The 19,972-nt window shown below is 36.8% G+C and overlaps 1 long non-coding RNA gene across 1 annotated transcript in view; it reads right to left on the bottom strand.

Annotated features, from left to right (window-relative positions):
- Positions 1 to 19,972, bottom strand: part of LOC126753868 (uncharacterized) — a 118,263-nt gene that overhangs the window by 9,435 nt on the left and 88,856 nt on the right. The window contains exon 2 of the long non-coding RNA XR_007666218.1: positions 288 to 355. This is a non-coding gene — a long non-coding RNA (uncharacterized LOC126753868). The remainder of the gene's footprint in view (positions 1 to 287; positions 356 to 19,972) is intronic.

The raw sequence follows: 19,972 nt of genomic DNA, 5'->3' as shown, positions 1-19,972 counted from the left end.
GGATGACCATCTGAGACCTAACCGCGGCCAAAATTTGAAGGAGGTAATCTTCAAAAAATATATAATGAAGCATGTTCTTTCGAATGCTGATAAACATTTTCATTAAATTTGAAGTTTCTGTGTTTTTTCTTTAAAAAAAGGTAAGGAACCCCGAAATGAATCACTCTTTATAACGCGAGATACAGATTACTAAAGGCATTGCAAAAATAATGAATTTCTGTTTACTTGAACTTATATATATATATACAATACATACTAATTTAGTTAATTAAGGCCATGTTATTTACCTTTCAAAAGCTGATTTCAGTTGTTACTTAATGGCTGGGTTGAATTTTTACGACAATTAATTTACTTACTGTAAAGAAAAATATATGAAATATTTTATTGGTCGAATTTAAATATTAATGTTTTATAAGAAACTTAATATTAATGTTATAAAAAATATTAATAAAGATTACTGACGACATAGAACTAATTTTAGTATATACATACATATATATGTATATTAGGGTAGATCGATTTTTTTCTATAAAATCGCATATGCGGGAAATATTTTAAGGATCATTCTTCCATTTTGCCAAAAAGACTATAGCTCTAAATCGGTTTCGAGCCAACGATCTTTAAGGGGTTACATGGGTTTCCTCGGGTAAAAAACAGCCTTTTTTCAACAATTTTTTTCAAATAAAAATTAAGTATTTTATTTGAAATTTTTATTGTTACAAACATACACTATTAACAAAGAAATTCTAAAATTTTTGAAAAAAGACATTTTAAACTCGGCCACTGCGACTCCATTTCCGATGACCCCTAGGAAAAACGATGTGCCCGCGTCGGCAGGATAACCGGGATCATCTTAAGTGCAAAAAATATGTGTTTTAGATAAAACTTTAACTTGGAATTTGGACGAAGGAAAAAACCGGAAATTGGATTTTTGGCAGACATTTATAAAAAAAAAAATGAAAATTTCGTTGCATTTTTTTTTCAAATAGTTGTAATAGAAAAAAAGCCGTCATCCAAGTCTTTAAGAATTATATTTCAAAGACCTGTGAAAAAATTCACGAAAATCGGTTGAGTAGTTCTCGAGAAATTTTGCTTATCGACTTAAAAAAAACACTTTCGAGAAAAACGCGTTTAAAGACGATGCACTTAGCCTAGCTACCTTCGAGCGCACAAGTTCGTAAGGCTGTATCTCCTAAGCTATTACTCGAATCAACTAAGATTATTTAAGACAATAATCTATAGGTATTGTAGAATTTAATACAATAATAAATAAGGCGACCCATAAACCCATATCAAAACACATTCAAACTAAATTTCAGTAGAATATCTCAAAAACTGACGAAAAAAATTGTATAGCGACGTTTGTAGGAAAAAGATTTTTTTTTCATATATTTAAAGTTTGAATAATCGGTTGTATGGGAGATAGTGTAGATTTCATTATATGTCATTTCATATTTTTATACCGATTCATTTGTCATAATAATAGAATATCAAAATGCACATTCATACTAAATTTCAGTCGAATATCTCAAAAACTAACGAAAAAAATTGTATAGTCCATAAATGGGCGACGCCAGGCCCATTTTAAATTTTACTGGGTGCAGAATTTTGAAAAAGTGTTTCTGACGTGTTTTGTTTTTAACGCATATATTTAAAGTTTAGACCATTTTGAACATATCCTGAAGAAAACGATTCTGTAGAGTTTGGTTGACATAATAGTAGTTTCCGAGATGCGTATAAAAAAAAACTTTTCAAAAAAAATTGCGTCCAAATTTTAATGCGATCCTTTGTGCCAAATTTCACTTTAATATCTTTATTTATGGCTTAGTTATGCCACTTTATAGGTTTTCGGTTTTCGCCATTTTGTGGGCGTGGCAGTGTGCCGATTTTGCCCATCTTCGAACTTAACCTTCTTATAGAGCCAAGGAATACGTGTACCAAGTTTCATTATGATATCTCAATTTTTACTCAAGTTACAGCTTGCACGGACGGACAGACAGACATCCGGATTTCGACTCTACTGGTCACCCTGATCACTTTGGTATATATAACCCTATATCTGACTCTTTTAATTTTAGGACTTACAAACAACCGTTATGTGAACAAAACTATAATACTCTCGTTAGCAACATTGTTGCGAGAGTATAATTATTTTAAGAGCTACAGTTACTTTAGTGACGCATTATCGTATCGAATTTTTTTAAACGCGTTTTTCTCGAAACTACTTTTTTCCACACGGTACCGGCATTATCTCAAGTTTTATACAACCGATTTACTTGAAATTTTGTGTGAACCTTCTTTATATAATCCTTTATCGTTCCTACCAGCATCGTGTCAAAATTTTTGTTTTTAATATTTAAAAAAAATTCAGGAATTTCAAAAAAAAAGCGTAAAAAATGATTTTTATTTTCAGGCAGTCGCCATTTTTCAAAAAAAAAATTTTTCGTGTTCCCTGAAATAGGGACTATACCAGCATCCTTACTGATTAAGAATTTCTTTTGATTTTTTTTTCAGACCACCAGGAGAGTCAGGATCAATGTCACCAGGATGCGCCATTTTTTTACACCTGTCTCTCCCCCCCTCTAATTATTTTAATTTTTAATATTTTTTTGTAAAATTTTTTTTTTCTGTATTCTTAAGATATCAATAAAAACACCATAAAAAATGGATAGTAAAAATATTAAGTGCCTTTTTTTACGACACTTTAAAAATTACATGAAATTCATGCTTCTAGAGTAGAATACCCCCTTAAATAAATAAATTTGAGGTTATGCAAAAAAAATACAAAATACACAAAGGTTCTGGAACGTCTTATTGCCATATAACCTTTTTCTATTGGACTCGCAGTTTTGCCGGAAATCGATATTAACCATTTTTAACCCTAAAAAATTCAACCACAGCCCTCTCCTTCCTTTTCAAGACCACAATCCAACAGTAAATAATTTTTGTTAAATGTTCTTACACCATTAGGTTGTGAATAACTTGGCCAAGTATACCAAATTGACTATATGGTATGATATATGGGTCTTTAAAGACAATGTTAGACTTTATACTAGAATATCGCCAGGTAAGAATTTTGTGAAAACTACTCATGCCATGAACGCTAATGACGAAGACCTGCTGCTCTCAATATTCAGTATGATAATTATCGATTTCAACTTCATTAGCAACACAATCATCAACACAGCACTCACATTATTATCTTCTTCAAAAAGAAGACAAAAATAGAAGAGAAAACCGAACACACCATAAGCTTCGTCATATTGATTTCACCCAGTTGTCAATATAGCAACAACACGAACAACCCCAAAGGCGTAAATAGCACAGTAAATATGCGCCACCCACCGTTCGCCTCATCACACGCTACTTTCGCAACAAAACCAACGCACCTTTCGCACAAACACACACATACACTTGTGCACATGCACCCACGACACTCGGCAACGCGCCACGAAAGCTCTGCCCACCAACAAGCAGCAACAACTTGCTGTCCTCAGTACTCTCTAACCTCAACCCAGCGCTAACGCATATTTTTCCTCCATTTGTTTGCTTGCATTTCACCCTAAAGAGCAACCAATTGAACTGTGTCCACATCCGGTGCCCTGTTATTTGGCTACACTGGGAAGGGTAGACCTCGTACGGGTGCGCAACCGATCCGCAACTGTTTGTTTGTTTTCAATTTGTGTATTTTGCTTTCGTACTCCTCCAGTTCGAGTGGATTTTTGTTTCTTCATTTTATTTCCCGTTCGATTGTTGGTTACTGCTGTTGCTGTTGTTGTTTTTGTTGTTTGATTTTATTTCTGCTTTAGCTATGATTTGCCATTGTAGCCAACTAGCTGGCGAGCACTTAAGCCAACCATGCCAACTACACCAGCCACACATCAATATGTTGCTATTGCTATTGCCAGAGCTGTTGTTGTTATTGTTATTGTTGGTTGGCAGTACTATTTGGCAGAAATTATTTCATCTCACTGATTCCATTCAATCTGTCGATGATGAGTTCATACAAGTATGCACGCATAGTGCAGCAGCAGTTATAATCCATGGACTTTTTACAACAGTGTGTGTGTGCGTGTGTGGGTGTGTTAGTGTATGTGTTGTCGATAAGTGCCGTAATGAATAGATTTCTTAGGTACTCGTGCGAGTATAAATTTTTAATTTCATTTTTTTATGATCACAATGGCAATGGAATTTTTAATATTTCTCTTATGATTATGATTAATGCACGAATTCATTCATTCCACAATTGCAGAAATCACTAGGCAATGATTCCGAGATTAATGCAATGAAATACAATGAATTGCCGAAAAAATTATGAGAGGAAGGTGAGAGATGATATGAACAATATCTACAGTTATACAGATATACATACATACAAACTTATGTTCGAAGAAGGTCCGATAATATAGTCGACAAAAGGAAATTAAATCCCTTAAATTTGGCGAATAATTTCATCTTATAGTTCGATAATGTATCTATCTATCTATGATCTATGGTCTATGATTCTCCAACTTTTTTAACGCGTCAGGAAACAAAGCAAAGAGTAGGCCTCAGTGGCGGCTATAACTTCTTCGGTTGACTCCAATTTCTTCCCGGCGACTGACCAAGCCACCCCAATCGATGACGATGGAGCGGACGTTCTATTGCCCCACCATGAAGAAATCCGAATAGCAATTACCCGCCTAAAGAACAAAAAAGGGCGGGGGCCGATGGATTGCCGGCCGAGCTATGCAAATACGGCAGCGAAAAACTTATAAGGAACATGCATCTGCTGCTTTGTAGAATATGGTCGGACGAAAGTATGCCCGACGACGACAAAAGGGGAGACCCCGCACCGTGGGATTAGCCTCCTCAATATCGCATATAAAGTTCCGTCGATCGTACGATGTGGAAGATTAAAGCCCACCGTCAACATACTGATTGGATCTTATCGGCGTGGCTTTAGGCCTGGAAAATCAGCAACTGACCAAATATTAAACATGCGCCAAGTCTTGGAAAAGACCCGTGAAAAGAGGATCGACACATATCACCTGTTCGTTTATTTCAAAGCTGCTGTTGACAGCACGAAAAGGAGCTGCCTTTATGCCGCTATGTCGTAATTTGGTATCCCCGCAAAATTAGTATAGCTGTGTAAAGCAATACCAATATCTCCGTCAGGATCGGGAAGGACCTTTGCGAGCCGTTCGATACCAAATGAGGTTTCAGACAAGGCGACTCCCTATCGTGCGCTTCTTAAGTTTACTGCTGTGAAGAAGAATAAGAAGAATTGTGACCAAGTTTGGAAATATAAAGAGATCACACGAGTTCTAAATTTGAAGAATACGGCGGATGGACGAGCGTACGTGATCTAATTCGTTCAATTTGGACGTGATGAAGGTGTAGTTTTGAATATGTTCGTTTTCATGGCAGAATAGCCAAACATTGCCGTTTATTTTCTTAAACTGTGCCCTGACATCGTTTGGCTTTTCTCAAAGAAATCTATGTAGACTATTTTGTGAATTCAAGAAAACGTATTTCATCACTTTTATGGCCGATTGGAAAGTCTTCATCTTCTTCGGAACATGCTCAACTGTTCTTTGATATCTATTGTGTACCACTGGAACCACGAAGCCCCTTCAAATTACACCAGTTTGTTGCCTGAAAGCGGCCGCACTTAGGCCATATTATATCCATCGCGCACCTGACTGGTAACCAAGTAACTGGTAACCAAGTAACTCTTATCTAGAAACTCAGTAGATTTGGTTAAATGCTACATTTTTTTCCACTCCAGCTGCCCAATATCTTTTATGTGAGAATATTGGGAGCCGCGGAAGATATCCCGTCTCAACCGACTGAAGATTGAGTATTCTCAAAGGCAAATTTCCAGCGTACCTCTGCACTCCGTCGAATCTACTTTAAAAATTTATCGAATGTGGGATCTTAGAGGTATGTTCCCTGTGATGACTAAGTTCGCGTTTGCAGAAAAGTAGAAGCTTCTTGTTCTGTTCACTATCAACACTACCCGAAGTGAAATTCTGGTAGGCTTTAAAGTTCCAAGTTCTTAGGTATCCTCTAGAGCCCATTGCGAATTGAATTTAAAAAGCGTCAAGTACTGTTGTGAGTAGTTAATAGCGCTACCAGCTTCTCATGTCCAAGATTTCAAGATTTAATGATTAACGCACCGCCGGTGGTCTTTCAGCACGATATCGTTTGGCTAACGTGGTCGTCTTTTCTGGTTCAACTGCGCTTGACTCCGACGAATGCACCGTTTGTATAAACCAATTTTGGCGGTTCAGATCGAAGTAAAAGAGTCACCATTTATTGCAAACAATCGTGTATCTATTTTAGTGCAAAATTTCTCCGCTTAAAACAGGAATCTTATTAGCGATAAAATCCGGAGACACACTTGCTTTCGTATGTGGTCAAAACCAAATTGTTAGGCTGAGATTTTAACAATATATGTACTGCACCGTACGACACGCTCCAGAATTCGGAGCAAGTACGTACTAAATTTTATGATAACCCTTTTCAGGTCAGCATATACTCAGAGTATGGTCATTGTCTACGAGACAGTCAATTGATAGTATCTCGCCCTCACGATATCACTTGGAATGTTAAATGGACGCTTATAATATCTTTTTCCGTAAAAAATAAACTTAGGAGTTCTGTATAGGGACAATCAGATCTTGTCTGCAAAGCACTGTTCCTTACACTTATTTTTATAAAAAATTATTTAGGTGAACACTTCAAAGTGTTTCCTCGAAGTGGGCTGTTAAGAGTTGCCATACGAACACGACTTTTAATTAAGTTGCATTTCTTTTTCGAATACCGTTAACGAGTATGTATTTCCTGTACTACTTACGGTAGTGTTGAAATCCTTTCAACCGCAAGTGTCGAATATGCAAGAGTGAGTTTTCGAAAACCTTTTCAATTCGAACACAAACGACATTTGTGAACATCAAAACGTAAAGTGGAGAGCCGACCATAAATTGAGCTCCAGATCGCACGGTGAATAGAATTTGCGCAAATGTTGAAAAATGCAAATAATTTCATATAATTTCAAAAAGCGAGTTACATAAAACACGATTGAAATCGCAATCTATGCAAAGTGTTGCGCGCATTCAAAATATTCGGAGCATTCAAAGCACTCAAAGCCGGGCATACATATAAGCCGGCCATTCTGAGTTTCCAGCGCAAAGCGATGACTGCACTTGGACCAAAGTGATGTCGTTTATATGTGTGTCTGTATTTATATATGTATATATACTCTGATTTATTTTTATACCCACGCAACACATTGTACGGTGTGTAAAAGTTTTGTATGGCAAAAGTGTTTTTGTAACAATATACAGCAAAAACAAGGATATGTAAAGGGTGCTGAACGCAGAGTCGAGAAAATATTGAGATATCTTCAAAAACTTGTGGAAAATTAAAAACCTTTTTTGCTATAAGAACCAATACGACCGCATAATTAATATCGATATCCGATTATTTTCAGTTTATAAATCACAATTTTGACAGAAAATGTTTGCATCCCTCAGGTCGATTTGCATTTGTATAAAATTGGGCTCACTCAAGGGCTGAGGCCATTGAACCAACTTAAACGTCATGAACCTGCTGATTTTGCCTTGAAATAATTTGAAAACGATAACAATTTTTTTAAGAAAGTCATCTCCTCCGATGAGGCTCACTTTCTTCTGAGTGGTACGGTAAATAAAAAAAACTGTGGTTTTTGGAAGAAAATCCACAAATTATTCATGAACAACCATAACATTCACCTAATTTGACAGTTGGGTGTGGTTTTTGGTCTGGTAGAATCATCGGTCCGCACTTCTTTCGAAATAAAGCTGGTGACACGGTTACTGTCAATGGAGAGCGGTATAGATAGTAGATAATAACCAACTTTTTATGGCCGCAATTGAAAGAAGATCTTGACAGCACCTGGTTCCAACAAGACGGGTCTATGTGATACAAAGAGGGCAACAACCGCATTATTTCGAGAAAAGTTTGGGAATTCGAATATTTCAAGAAATTGTGACATTGTATGGCCTCCAAAAAGTTGTGATTTAACACCATTGGACTACTTGTTGTGGGGTTATTTGAGTCATTGGTCTTTTTCAACGCCATACGGTTCAAAATGTGAAAAGTATTTACCGTCCCGATACTCTAACAGTCAACTACGCCTAATTTCACTTTCGTTAATTCCGTTCCGTTAATTTTTATGTTAAAGGTGCACCACTATGGAAGAACTATTGTCAAAATATCGTTAAATAATGGAAATCATTGAATCCAACTGTTATGTAAACTCTGTAGCACAATGAACCGTTTGGAATAATTTAAATAAGGCTTGATACAAAAACAGCTGAAGGGGTGACACACACGCTTTAACTTTATACCGGGATCTTTTGGATCATGGAGTCGCCTCACCGAACTCTGGCGGCTTTTTCTCTATCCATATACCGGCGAGAGGCGGAATAGTTCGAGGTTAAGGGCAGTTATCTTCTTTATGGATAATTCAAAGGTGGGGAAGTTAGTGAAAGGGTATATTGTCAGGTACTCTCTATCAACTCCAGTACCAAACTTCCTGACTATGATCTCACTAACCCTGCATTCACGTCTGGTTAAGGAATGCCTAACTTGGTTATGAATGACATTGAGTCACTTTGTGACAGGTTTAGTGTGGGTGCCATGCCACAGCGGAACCGCAAGCAAAGCTGATGAACGAGCAAGAAAGGCTTTCTAGTTCTGTTATCACTAGAATGGGAACGGCGCTAGGAGTTCCAGTCTCCTCGTGTATTCTGTCTAGATAGCTAGGTTCTTGAGTTGGAAGGTTCTAACTTGCCCTAGAAAAGACCTGGAAAGATTCCAGTCCGTTCATGTGCAAGATCCATTTTCGATTAACTTAATAGAAATTAAACGCCTGCTCAGGATGGAACAAGATGGGTCGCAAAGGGTATCACAATTAGTGGACCGAATTTCCGTCTGTGATTCGCTACTGAATAGCAATAAAATCGTTCGATTTCTAAGGCCTGGTGATGAAAAGTGGGTAACTTACGACAACGTCATGCGAAAATGATCGTGGTTGAGTCACAGTGAGCTGGCACAAACGATGTCGAAAATTTTATTGACTGTAAGGTTTATGTATGAATTTGGTGATAAAGAATTCGTCTCAAGAGAAGCTTGCGAAAATGGATAGTCAAAGATTTCTGCCAATAGGGCTAGGAGCTTCTATGATAGTGAAAGTATTTTGAAAAAATCTTCAAAACGGCAAGAATATTGTTCAAAATTCAAGTTGATCCGGGTAATAGTTTCGGAGATACAGCAATGAAAGCTTGAGCATTCGAAGCTAGCTAGGCTAAGTGCGCCGTCTTCAAACGCGTTTTTCTCGAGACTGTGTTTTTGAAGTCGACTGGCAGGATTTCTCGAGAGTACATTTCTTAAAGTCTTTCTTGGACGAAGGATTTTTTCTCGATTACAACTATTTGAAAAAAAAATCTCACGAAACTTTCACTTTTTTTGTAAAAATATTTGCCAAAAATCCAATTTTCAGTTTTTGTTTCCTAAGTCCAAGTTCTAAGTAAAGGGTTTAACTAAAACACGTATTTTTTCACTTTAGATGATCGTGTAAGAAGTTATCCTATCAACTCGGGCTCATCGGGGTCACCGGAAATGGCGTCGCAATGGCCGAGTTCAAAATATTTTTTTCCAAAAATTTCAAAATTTCTTTGTTAATAGTGTATGTTTGTAACAATAAAAAGTTATAATAAAATATTTCATTTTTTTAATGAGAAAAAAATTGTTGAAAGTCTGCTTTTTTACCCGGGAAACCTATGTAACACTTTAAGTGCTTACATTTTTAAAGTAACATCTTATTTTCGATTCTGCCAAAGTTAGCACTTCCTTACTTGTCTGTTTGTATGTACTATAAATGCATATTTAAATGGAAGAAATGTACATATATACGCGAATCCTTGCTCGTCCTGCTGTGCGCCAATTGTTCTCAGGTGTGAATAAGTGAATAAGATGGATCATAAGGCTGTATTGTGGCAACGCAGCGTACAAGCCGAGCACTACAACTACAACAACAACATACAAAAAAAATTAAATATAAAGCCAAATGGTGAGATGGGCAGCATCTGTATGGCACAGCGCTAAGCATATGGAAGGCGGAAAGGACATGCCCAATAACTACCACTACCAATACTCATATAGAGTACGCACACACATAAACACATATTCATACTTATGTATATTAACGCTTTGCACTGCGTTTAGTGCTGCTGGCATTCATAGCTGCTGAACCGCACTAATTGATCCGCGTTATGTTGACATGAATGACGCTGAATGCCAACAGCTTGTGGCGACAATGCCAACAAGGATCGGCTAAAGGATTTGCAGCATATTGCGATGATACATTTTTTCAGTGCACACACGCACACATACATATATACAATTAAAAAAGAGATGTTAAAAGCAAGAATGCTTTGGGAAGGAAGACAAGCTTAAATGAGCGAACACAGCGGAACCGGTAGCCACCGGCTGTAGCAAGACACGCCTTTCAATAATTTCCACTTTGTTCAACTTAAGTTGGAAATAAAAAGCATATTAATATGTATATGTAGGCATGGAGACAAGCAATATAACGGCACAAAGCAAAAGGTGACAAATCAAAAAGCATAATGTTTTTAATGAGCGTGTCCTTTGAATAACGTTTGTGATTTGCTGTTCATTAAGATACAAAAAATAACAACAACGTGCTAAGAAATTCTGTAGCGAAGACGACTAATGGTTGAAAGGCAGACTGGTTGGTTGGGTGCTCAGCGGAGGACATCATTTGTACATACCATAAAGCAAGCCATGCTTAGCAACACCCCACGGTAGTTACAAAGTATTTATTATACATATACATATATACATATGTACATACATATATACATACACATACATACTATACCTGCACATAGTTATATTCAGAAATACATACAACATACTACTAAGTAAGTATCTTCCAAACCCACTTTGTACACACACAAGTGACACTTTCTCATATAATATATATTAGTATGTGTGTATGTGTTGGCCTAAGTAGAGTCCTTTTTTTACTTATTTCTGCTTGCATTTGTCCTACATGAATCGTGTCAAATGTTAATTTGTCTCAATGAGCTTAAATGTCCTTTTTTCTTTGGCCACGTCCATCCATACTGATTAGCTCTAGAACGCTAAGTACCTCGCTTTTGTGTGCGCTAAGACTTCGGTGCTTATGTTGGTGGTGTTGGTGTTAGTGATGGTGGTGGTGCGGTATCAGCTGCACTTGCTCACAGATAAAAATTTCGACTCAACTGTCGGAACAGATACAAATCAAATGCGCTCGGCTGACCACTACACAATAAGCCACCGAGTAACAAAGCAAGAAGTGCGAATAAAAAGCAGTTACGGCACAACGAACTAGTGGAAAGCAGACTAGATTAAAGGTAGGGAATTATGGGAACTGTCACTTTTCTGAAATAGGGTAGAAATCATCACTGGGTATATTCAAAAAAATTTTAAAACTTTTCGGTACTGAAAGTTCCGGTATAAATCTAATGCCAGGTGGACTAAAAACCAAATAGCTGTTATAATTAATCAGACAATAAACGTTAAAGTTTTATTGTATGATTCCTATTTTTCTTAAATCCTGGATTCGACAGAAAAGACAATTCGAAAAATTATTAGTCAAAAGATACACTTCTTTGAACATAAGCCAATTAAAGTTAGAACACGAAAAACTGTTTGAAGAATTTAAATTAGGTATTATAACAAATATTTAAGTTTTCAAAACCAAAACTTTTACAAAAAGAAAGGTACGGATATAACCTCTTTCAACAAAGTAATAAGTCATTCATTATTGTATATTATTCGACCGAATAGACCACGTCCAGCATACAGTGAAGAAAATATAGCAGCCCTAACTGAGAGTGTACATAAAGACCATAGAAAGACTTGGCGCATTTTACGTCGACATCTTAAATTGAAAGCGTACAAAATACAGCTTGTGCAAGAACAGAAGCCTCTCGACCATCCCAAGTGACATCGCAGCGCTTTATGAGCTCTTGAAAAGTTCCAAGAAGATTCAACGTTTTTGAGCTAAATTTTGTTAAGCAATGAGGCCCACTCCTAGCTCAATGGCTATATAAACAAGTAAAATTGCCGCATTTGAGACGAAGAGCAGCCTGAAGATATTCAAAAGCTTCCATTTCATCCAGAAAAAAAGGGTTTTGTGGTTTGTGGGCAAGTGGAATCATCGCTTCATATTTTTTCAAAAATGATGCCGGTGAGAACGTAACCATCAAAGGTGACCGTCATCGCGCCATGATAACCGACTGTTTGATGCCTAAAATCGGAGCTCTTGAACTTGGCGATATTTGGTTTCAACAAGACGTTGCCACTTCCCACATTGCGCATCAATTAATGAAAGAACACTTCGGTGAGCAGATAATTTCACATTTTGGGACGGTCGATTGACAACCAAGATTCGCCAGCTACCAGTCAAAATCTTTTTACGAGTCATCGAAAACTGGACTCAACGGATGGACCATCTGAGAAGTAGCGGCGGCCAACATTTGAAAGAGATAATCTTCAAAAAATAAATGCGAAAGAATGTTCTTTCGAATGATAATAAACATTTCCCATTAAATTTGAAGTATCTGTGTTTTTTTCTTTAAAAAAGTAGGAACCTCGAAATGGATCACCATTTATAAGGGTTCCCTTTTTCTTCTACAGTTTTTTTTTAATTTTAACAGGTAAATTGAAAAGTCCCCAGCCTAACACGGTAAAACACATTTTTTTGTTTGGCAAATTCGTTATTTTTTATTCAACATAGTTCACTTCAAGCGTGATACACTGATTATAGCGACACTCTAGCTTTTCGATACCATTTTTATAATACGATGTGCCCTTGCATCAAAATAGGCCTAATTTTCACCGATCACCTCTTCATTCAACGAACATTTTCCCCAAACGAGTGTTCTTTAGAGATCTGAGTACAGGAAATAGTCGCTGGGGACCAGATCAGGAGAATACGGTGAATGCGGAAGCAATTCGAAGCTCAATTCATAGATTTTTGTCATCATTTTCACTGGCTTGTGACACGGTGCATTGTCTTTGTGCAATAGCAAAATCTGAGTACTGAGAGTAGATATAACAGGGATCTCACTCCTATATATTAATCATAACGATCCTCATAAATCGACAAAACGTTCACAAATTTTTTGATAAACCTAACCTTAATTTTGGCTATGTCTTCTAATTCATTGAAAGTACAACTGCCGAGATGTTTCAATATCCATTTTGCAAAAGTTGAACAATAAAATGGTAAGACCTTGGATGTTTCTCCTTCCTTCCTCACTTTCTTCAATACAACTATGACAATTTTCCACCGACAAGATTTTTAGTCTTGTTGCAAGAATTCGTTCATCAATGTCCAGTAAGAATTCCTACGATTGCGGCAAGATCAACTGAATATGGTAGTGTTGACCGATTTTACTCTTGATTCAGTTTTTAGTGCTCAATCTTGAAATCTTGAATATTTAAGGGGATCGCCCCATGTGAAGATTGCAAAAAATCAATTTTTTTGTTTTGCATAAATCCAATTTAGAGGATTCATAGAATGTCCATTTTCAAAACTGATAAACCGTTTTTTGTACCAAAAAAAAAGGATACGCCTACATTATCCCCATACTACCTAAAAACTCATATGAAAAGTTCCTTATCCCTAAGTTGCTATTAGCGCCACTGATAATTGAGTATGGGGTCAAGGGAACATCTTTTTCTTCTTCTTTGTTGGCGTTGTTATAGCCGACGTTCTTCCTTTTCACTGTTTGGCTTCAATTACAGATTCCAAGCGTAGCCAGGTCCTTTTCCAACTAGTCTTTCCAATGGGGTGGAGGTCTTCCTCTACTTCCTCCTCTGATACTCTCAGAGCTGGAGTCTTTCCATCCATTCGGACTGCATGACAACATCGGCTTTCTCCAACTGGTCTTTCCAATGGAGTAGATGCCTTCCTCTGCTTCCCCCGGCGGGTACTGCGTCGAATACTCTCAGAACTGGAGTGTTTTCATCCATTTGAACGACATGACAACATCGGCGATATCAAATAGAATTCATTGTTCTTCATTTTTAGTTTGGATTATCGACTTTTTGACATCGGCCAGACCGTATGAAAATTCCGACAGATTCCAAAACAAGATAATTAGTAAAGGTGATTTATGATATTGCACTTTTATTATAATTTTTTACTTCTTTATTTTACTACTGCGCACAGTCTATTACACTCTGACATTGTTGCGGAAATTGTCAATAAAACATCACCCACTGCTCACTTCCTTCATTTGGACGCAAGTGGGGTCGCCACTACACTTCAAACACCAAACTTGCACTCTTAATTTCGTTAGTTTGCGGCTAACTCGCAAATAGTTGTTACTCCTCAACACTTAAATGCGATAAATTCCCCCACCAATTGACAGTTATGTTAATTTTCTTGACTGTAACCTTGTAATGGTGTAACGCTTCGTTGATCACCGGTGGCCCATGCTATGGTCCCGAGTGCTTATTCTGTGCACCTTTAATTTAGTGTGTAAGTATAATGTTGGCTTTTACTTTCGACAGCACATATTAACTGTATGACTACTATAACAACCCGAATTAATTTGTGAGGGTGTCAAATGAGTAATTAAGTTGTTGAAATGTGTTTTATTGAGTGGTGTTACGTTTCAGCGAATGTTGCATGCCTCAATATGAGTTACCAGTAAATGTTAGTTTAAACACGTTCAAGTTAGTTTTAACTCGAGGTGGAGGAGGGTATGCGATCTACTTAAAGATTTTTGTTTCATATGCTGGGTTTTGAGCCCTTTTTTAACCAGAAAGTTAGAATTTTAGATTTGGAGTTATTTGGTTTAAGTTCAATATGGCTAATTCATGGTGAATAATCGCTAAACAACAATTTGACATAAATAGTTATGAAGACTCTCTTTCTTGAGAAAATTACTTGTCAATTTATAAGTTCTAGAAAAAACCAAAAACAAGAATATAATATTTTTACAAAGTCCATATTTGTGGAACTGCATGACCACTTGAATAACTATCGTACGAAGATGGTCTATGAAAAGGTTTATATCCGACATTGGTTAAAGGGATGCAACGATAGAAACACAGAGGAATTATTCGATTTTCGATACCACAAAATCCATGAAATTTTCTTTCACAATTCCTGCCGCTTTCGACGGATGTTCTCTCACAAACGCCTTGTTAGAGCCAAATAGAACTCCTTATTGACCGTCTGTTCATCCGAAGTAAATTCATGATGCACCAAACAACGAATATCGAAAAAACAATGAGCATCACCTTGAATATTAAGCGGCTTTTTTGTGGTTTCATTTGTTTCGGCTTGTTTTTCCCCATCCATTCCGATAATTGCTGACTTACTTGCATGTCAAACTCATAAACCCATGTCTCCTCGGCAGTTATAATGCTCTTCATGAATTTGGGATCAGAATTCGCACGATCAAGCGTGCCCAAATAGACCTGTTTACGATACTAAAAATTCAGCTTTATCGGAATGTGTCGAGCAAGAACTCGTTACATAACCAAAATATCCACCAAAATCATTCGAACGGACTCGTGAGAAATATAGAGCTCTCTTGCCATCTGCCACTTGCCTGACGATTCACTTCACTTTTTTAATATTTTCATCAGCTTAAGATCATCCTCATATATGGTTCAAAAATTTGTTAATATATTTGTTAATATACAAAACTGTCGCATTTTGAGTGATGATAATCCACAAGCCACTATTGAAACGTCGTTACATCCTCAAAAAGTTACTGTTTCTAGGCTGGGGCTGGGTAAAGGGATTGGACCAAATTTCTTCAAAAATGAAGCCGGCAATAATGAGACAGTCGTTGAGGAACGCTATAAAGCCGTGATTAAGGACTTTTTCGTGCCTAAATTGGAGGCAGTTAAAGTGAATAATCTTTGGTTCCCACAAGACGGCGCTACATGCCTCACAGCCAACGAAACAAGCAATTTATTGCAGGCAACTTTTAGTGAACGCATTATCTCGCGTCGTTCGCTTGTAGCGTGGCCTCCAAAATCGTGCGATTTAAAATCGCTGGACAAGTTTTTGTAAGGCTATATTAAATAAATTCGATGACACGATGGCCGTTTGTAAGGGCATGCATCTTCGAAGTGAGTTTAGTGGAAAAATTCTCATTGAACTCTTCAATAATTGTGTTTAATTTTTTGGAGGGGAGTTTTGTAGACAAAATGTTGTATTAAAATTTACAACAACAACAGTGGATGAAGTCACTGATTTAGCAAGCTACCTTCGTTTTAATAATTCCATACAAATTGCTTATTTAAGAGCCACATTTCGGGGCGTGATTGTTTATCATGAATAAACAATTTTTATTGTCGGAGCGTGATTTAGTGTAGTAAACTGATGCAATCATCAAGTTAATAAAGTATAATTTCTTAGTTATACATTTATGTGTATCGATATCGAGAACTGAATATTAAAACTGTCATAAATATAAACATGCCGGCGCCATTTTAGAAAGTAACCAATCAGAGGGCAAACAAGTCGAAAACTAGTGTGGGAAATGTATTGGATTTTCCGGAAATAATATGACTTGTATTATTATTATGTGCATTACACATTTATATGTACGTACATTAATATGTGCATGACTATGTATGTATATATGTAGTATATGTTTACAGTCATTTAGATGTCTATTAAAAATTACTAGTATAATATAATAAGGGGCATCAATATCCATTCTCCATGATTACGCTACATAATTACACAGTCATTTATGCCATACATACATGCCATACATACATATATACGTGTGTATTCCTACTTAGATATATTTACGTGCTCATGTACATAACCTCCCTTTTGTCTACGCTTTATTAAATGCCTAGATTATTATTACAGATATCCCACTGTGCAGCCTGCTTATCGGCTACAGCATTTTTCCAATCTAATTCTATTGTCTTGTCAAACGGGAACGCAGCGAAAAATGTCTAAACAAGCATAATCGTTATCACCTTTTTATGCAGCGCATTTAATCAATACTTAAGGAGATACTCAATGCAGGGAAAAGCGAGTTTTCAACGCTGCATATATTCTTAAATAAATGCGTTTCGTGCCCTGCAAGAAACTAGAACTAGTTTGAAAAAACAAAAACAAATTAAATTATCACAAAAACTTATCATTACTAACTACCTCTTCAATCTACCGACTACCTCATTAATGGGGATAAGTGAGTTAGTTCCCTTACTCCTTCGTTTCGCAACAATGATTGGCAAATTCGTCAGTACTTCGAGCTAGATCTAGAAATTGTATGCAAATAAGAAAAAAAAATAATACCGGTCAAAAAAAAAATATTTTTTTGGGGTTTCTGTTCACCTGCTTGAATTCTGATTCTAGACATTGAAAAACACTTAAATATTAATCTTTAGTTCTTTAAGTTTGCTTTGGGCTGATCTACATCGATAAGTATATTTGGGGTTTAATACGAGAGAGCTCATATGAGCATAAAAGAAATACAAAAAATATTCACTTTTAGACAGTAATTTCTTGTTATTTTACATTTATATATTATTGTTTATCACACATCTTGAATAAAAACGACTCTTGTATCTAAAAAAAAGTTTTCTAATTATAATCTATAGTGAAATTGTAGAAAAAATATAAAAATCATCGAAAAATTGCTCTAATTTCTACGAAAGCAAACTTTAACCGGAAAAAAAATTTTCCTTATTTTTGTCATAGGAGAAACTAAAGTTTAACATGTAGATGTCAGACCCAAAAATCGTGTTGACCGGTGTAATCTATGAGCTATATGCTATAGTATTCCGATCTGAAAAAAATACGTTCGAAAAATTTTCGTTACCTAATCAATTATCCAGTATGAATTTCATGGAGATAAACATTGTGACAAAAAAGTACCCTTAAATTCTAATAAAAAGCAAAATATTTAAGTGTTACTAACATTTATTTCGTCGCCTTTAAAGTAATCCCCACCAGATGAAATAGTTATGCGAATGATTTTTCTAGTCCTCAAAATACTTTTCATAAGCACTTTTTGGGATAGCTTCTTCAGCGAATGCTCTTTTATCTTTTTGATCGACTGAAAATGAGTTCCACTAGGCGGCAATTTCAGTTTGGGGAACAAGAAAAATTGACACGGAACCAAATCTGCTGAATACGGTGGTTGATCAAAAGTATTAATTGCATCATTGAACCAAAGAGACCTGTTTGTGGTACTCTTTTTGAAAAAAAAAATCAGCTTTATCGGGACGAGTCGAGCAAAGAACGCGTTTCAACCCAAAATATCCATCAAAATCATTCGAACGGATAATTTCAGTAAGAAGTTCGTAATAGAAACTGGGGTACACATAATCGGTTTCTGGGAGCTTGAATAAGTTTGATTTAAAGCCGACACACCACAAAGGATCTATTCGTGCAAAATTTTATCCGGATACATTGTTTGGCTCTACATTTGTATACTGAAAAGTGAAAGAACCAGATGAAATGTAAAATTGTGTTGTATTGTGTGGACAGAAGTCACATTCAATCGAGCCCAGAAAGCTCCTGGAATTATTCAGAGTGATGGAACTTTTGGGACCATATGTTATATAGGAGAAGCCATAAGATATCATATGTCGCACTGCAAAACATTTCCTGCAATTCGATTTCACCATTCAAATTTTTAGTCCACAGGTTTCGCCCATTTGAGAACTCGTCCTCCCTTTTTTACCTGCGAACATGTATACCAACGGGCCCGCCCATTCTTTCAAAATTTTTAGTCCACAGGTTTCGCCCATTTGAGAACTCGTCCTCCCTTTTTTACCAAGGAGCATGTATACCAAGTTTTATCAAGATACAACACTGTTGTTAGTTCTAAGATGTCATAATCTTTCCTATATCTAGATTGGCCATGGGCCAGGTGATGGCAAAGCTCCGAACTCTATCAGCTTGGGGCAGATGCATTTATTTTCCTCCAGGGTATATACTCGAAACATAGGCGAAAAGGACACAAGAAATGTGAAGAATTTAGTAACAATTTAGCAGAGTCTATTGCATAATACACACTTCTATAGTATTTTTTGGAATAATGTACGCGTATATTTTGTTTTTGTTATTCAGACGCCAATCATCAGCCGCGCGGTTCGTATAATCGTCCATAAATCGCTGTGTAATCTCTTCCGGATGCGATTAAGACTTATAAGTGAGTGAGCGCTCCCCTCTTGCGCTCTTATGCTGCTGTCCATCACAGCAGTCGTGCTCTTATTAGTGAATGGCGCACATCGATAAATACGAACCTGATGGAGCCAAAAGTGCGAAGGTTTTATGGAATTTTCAGCGCATTGTCTGACCCAACTGCTGCACACACACTCACACCTTCAGATATGCTCACCAGCGCATTATCCTTGTTGCTCGGCGACGATGACGATGACGCTGACGATGATCTCTTCAATATACCACACATTTTTGCCAATGATGTAATGATACGCATGCCATTCATGCTCAAGGATTTTGTGAAGCGCGTTCTGCCGCAGCTCGCTCTAAAGTGTGAGGCAAATGCATTTTTGTTGCTGTTGTTGCACTTGTTGTCTGTTGTTTGGTGGCGGGAGTGCAACAGCCACTGTTGCTTACCTCATTTGTTGCTTTTTACTCGCGATAGCTGCTAATGTCGCCTGCCTGCCTCTGCTTTCAACGTCTGTTACGCGGGCGTTGTTGCTGAGAATGATGATGGGGATGAGGAGGTTGTGACCTATCTTTGTATCGCCTTAAGTGTGTATCGCTTGTTGTCACATTTTATGTGATTATAATTTTTTAAAAAGCTAAAACACACAAAAGATGGAAGAAAGGCACATGCATAGATGTCTCAGAGACAAAACGCACAGAAAAAATTATTATAAAAAAGTATTTAGTTCAGAAGAGTGG

Source organism: Bactrocera neohumeralis, chromosome 3 (assembly GCF_024586455.1).
Source record: "Bactrocera neohumeralis isolate Rockhampton chromosome 3, APGP_CSIRO_Bneo_wtdbg2-racon-allhic-juicebox.fasta_v2, whole genome shotgun sequence".
Lineage (NCBI taxonomy): Eukaryota > Metazoa > Arthropoda > Insecta > Diptera > Tephritidae > Bactrocera > Bactrocera neohumeralis.
This window is presented reverse-complemented; position numbering and strand designations above follow the sequence as displayed.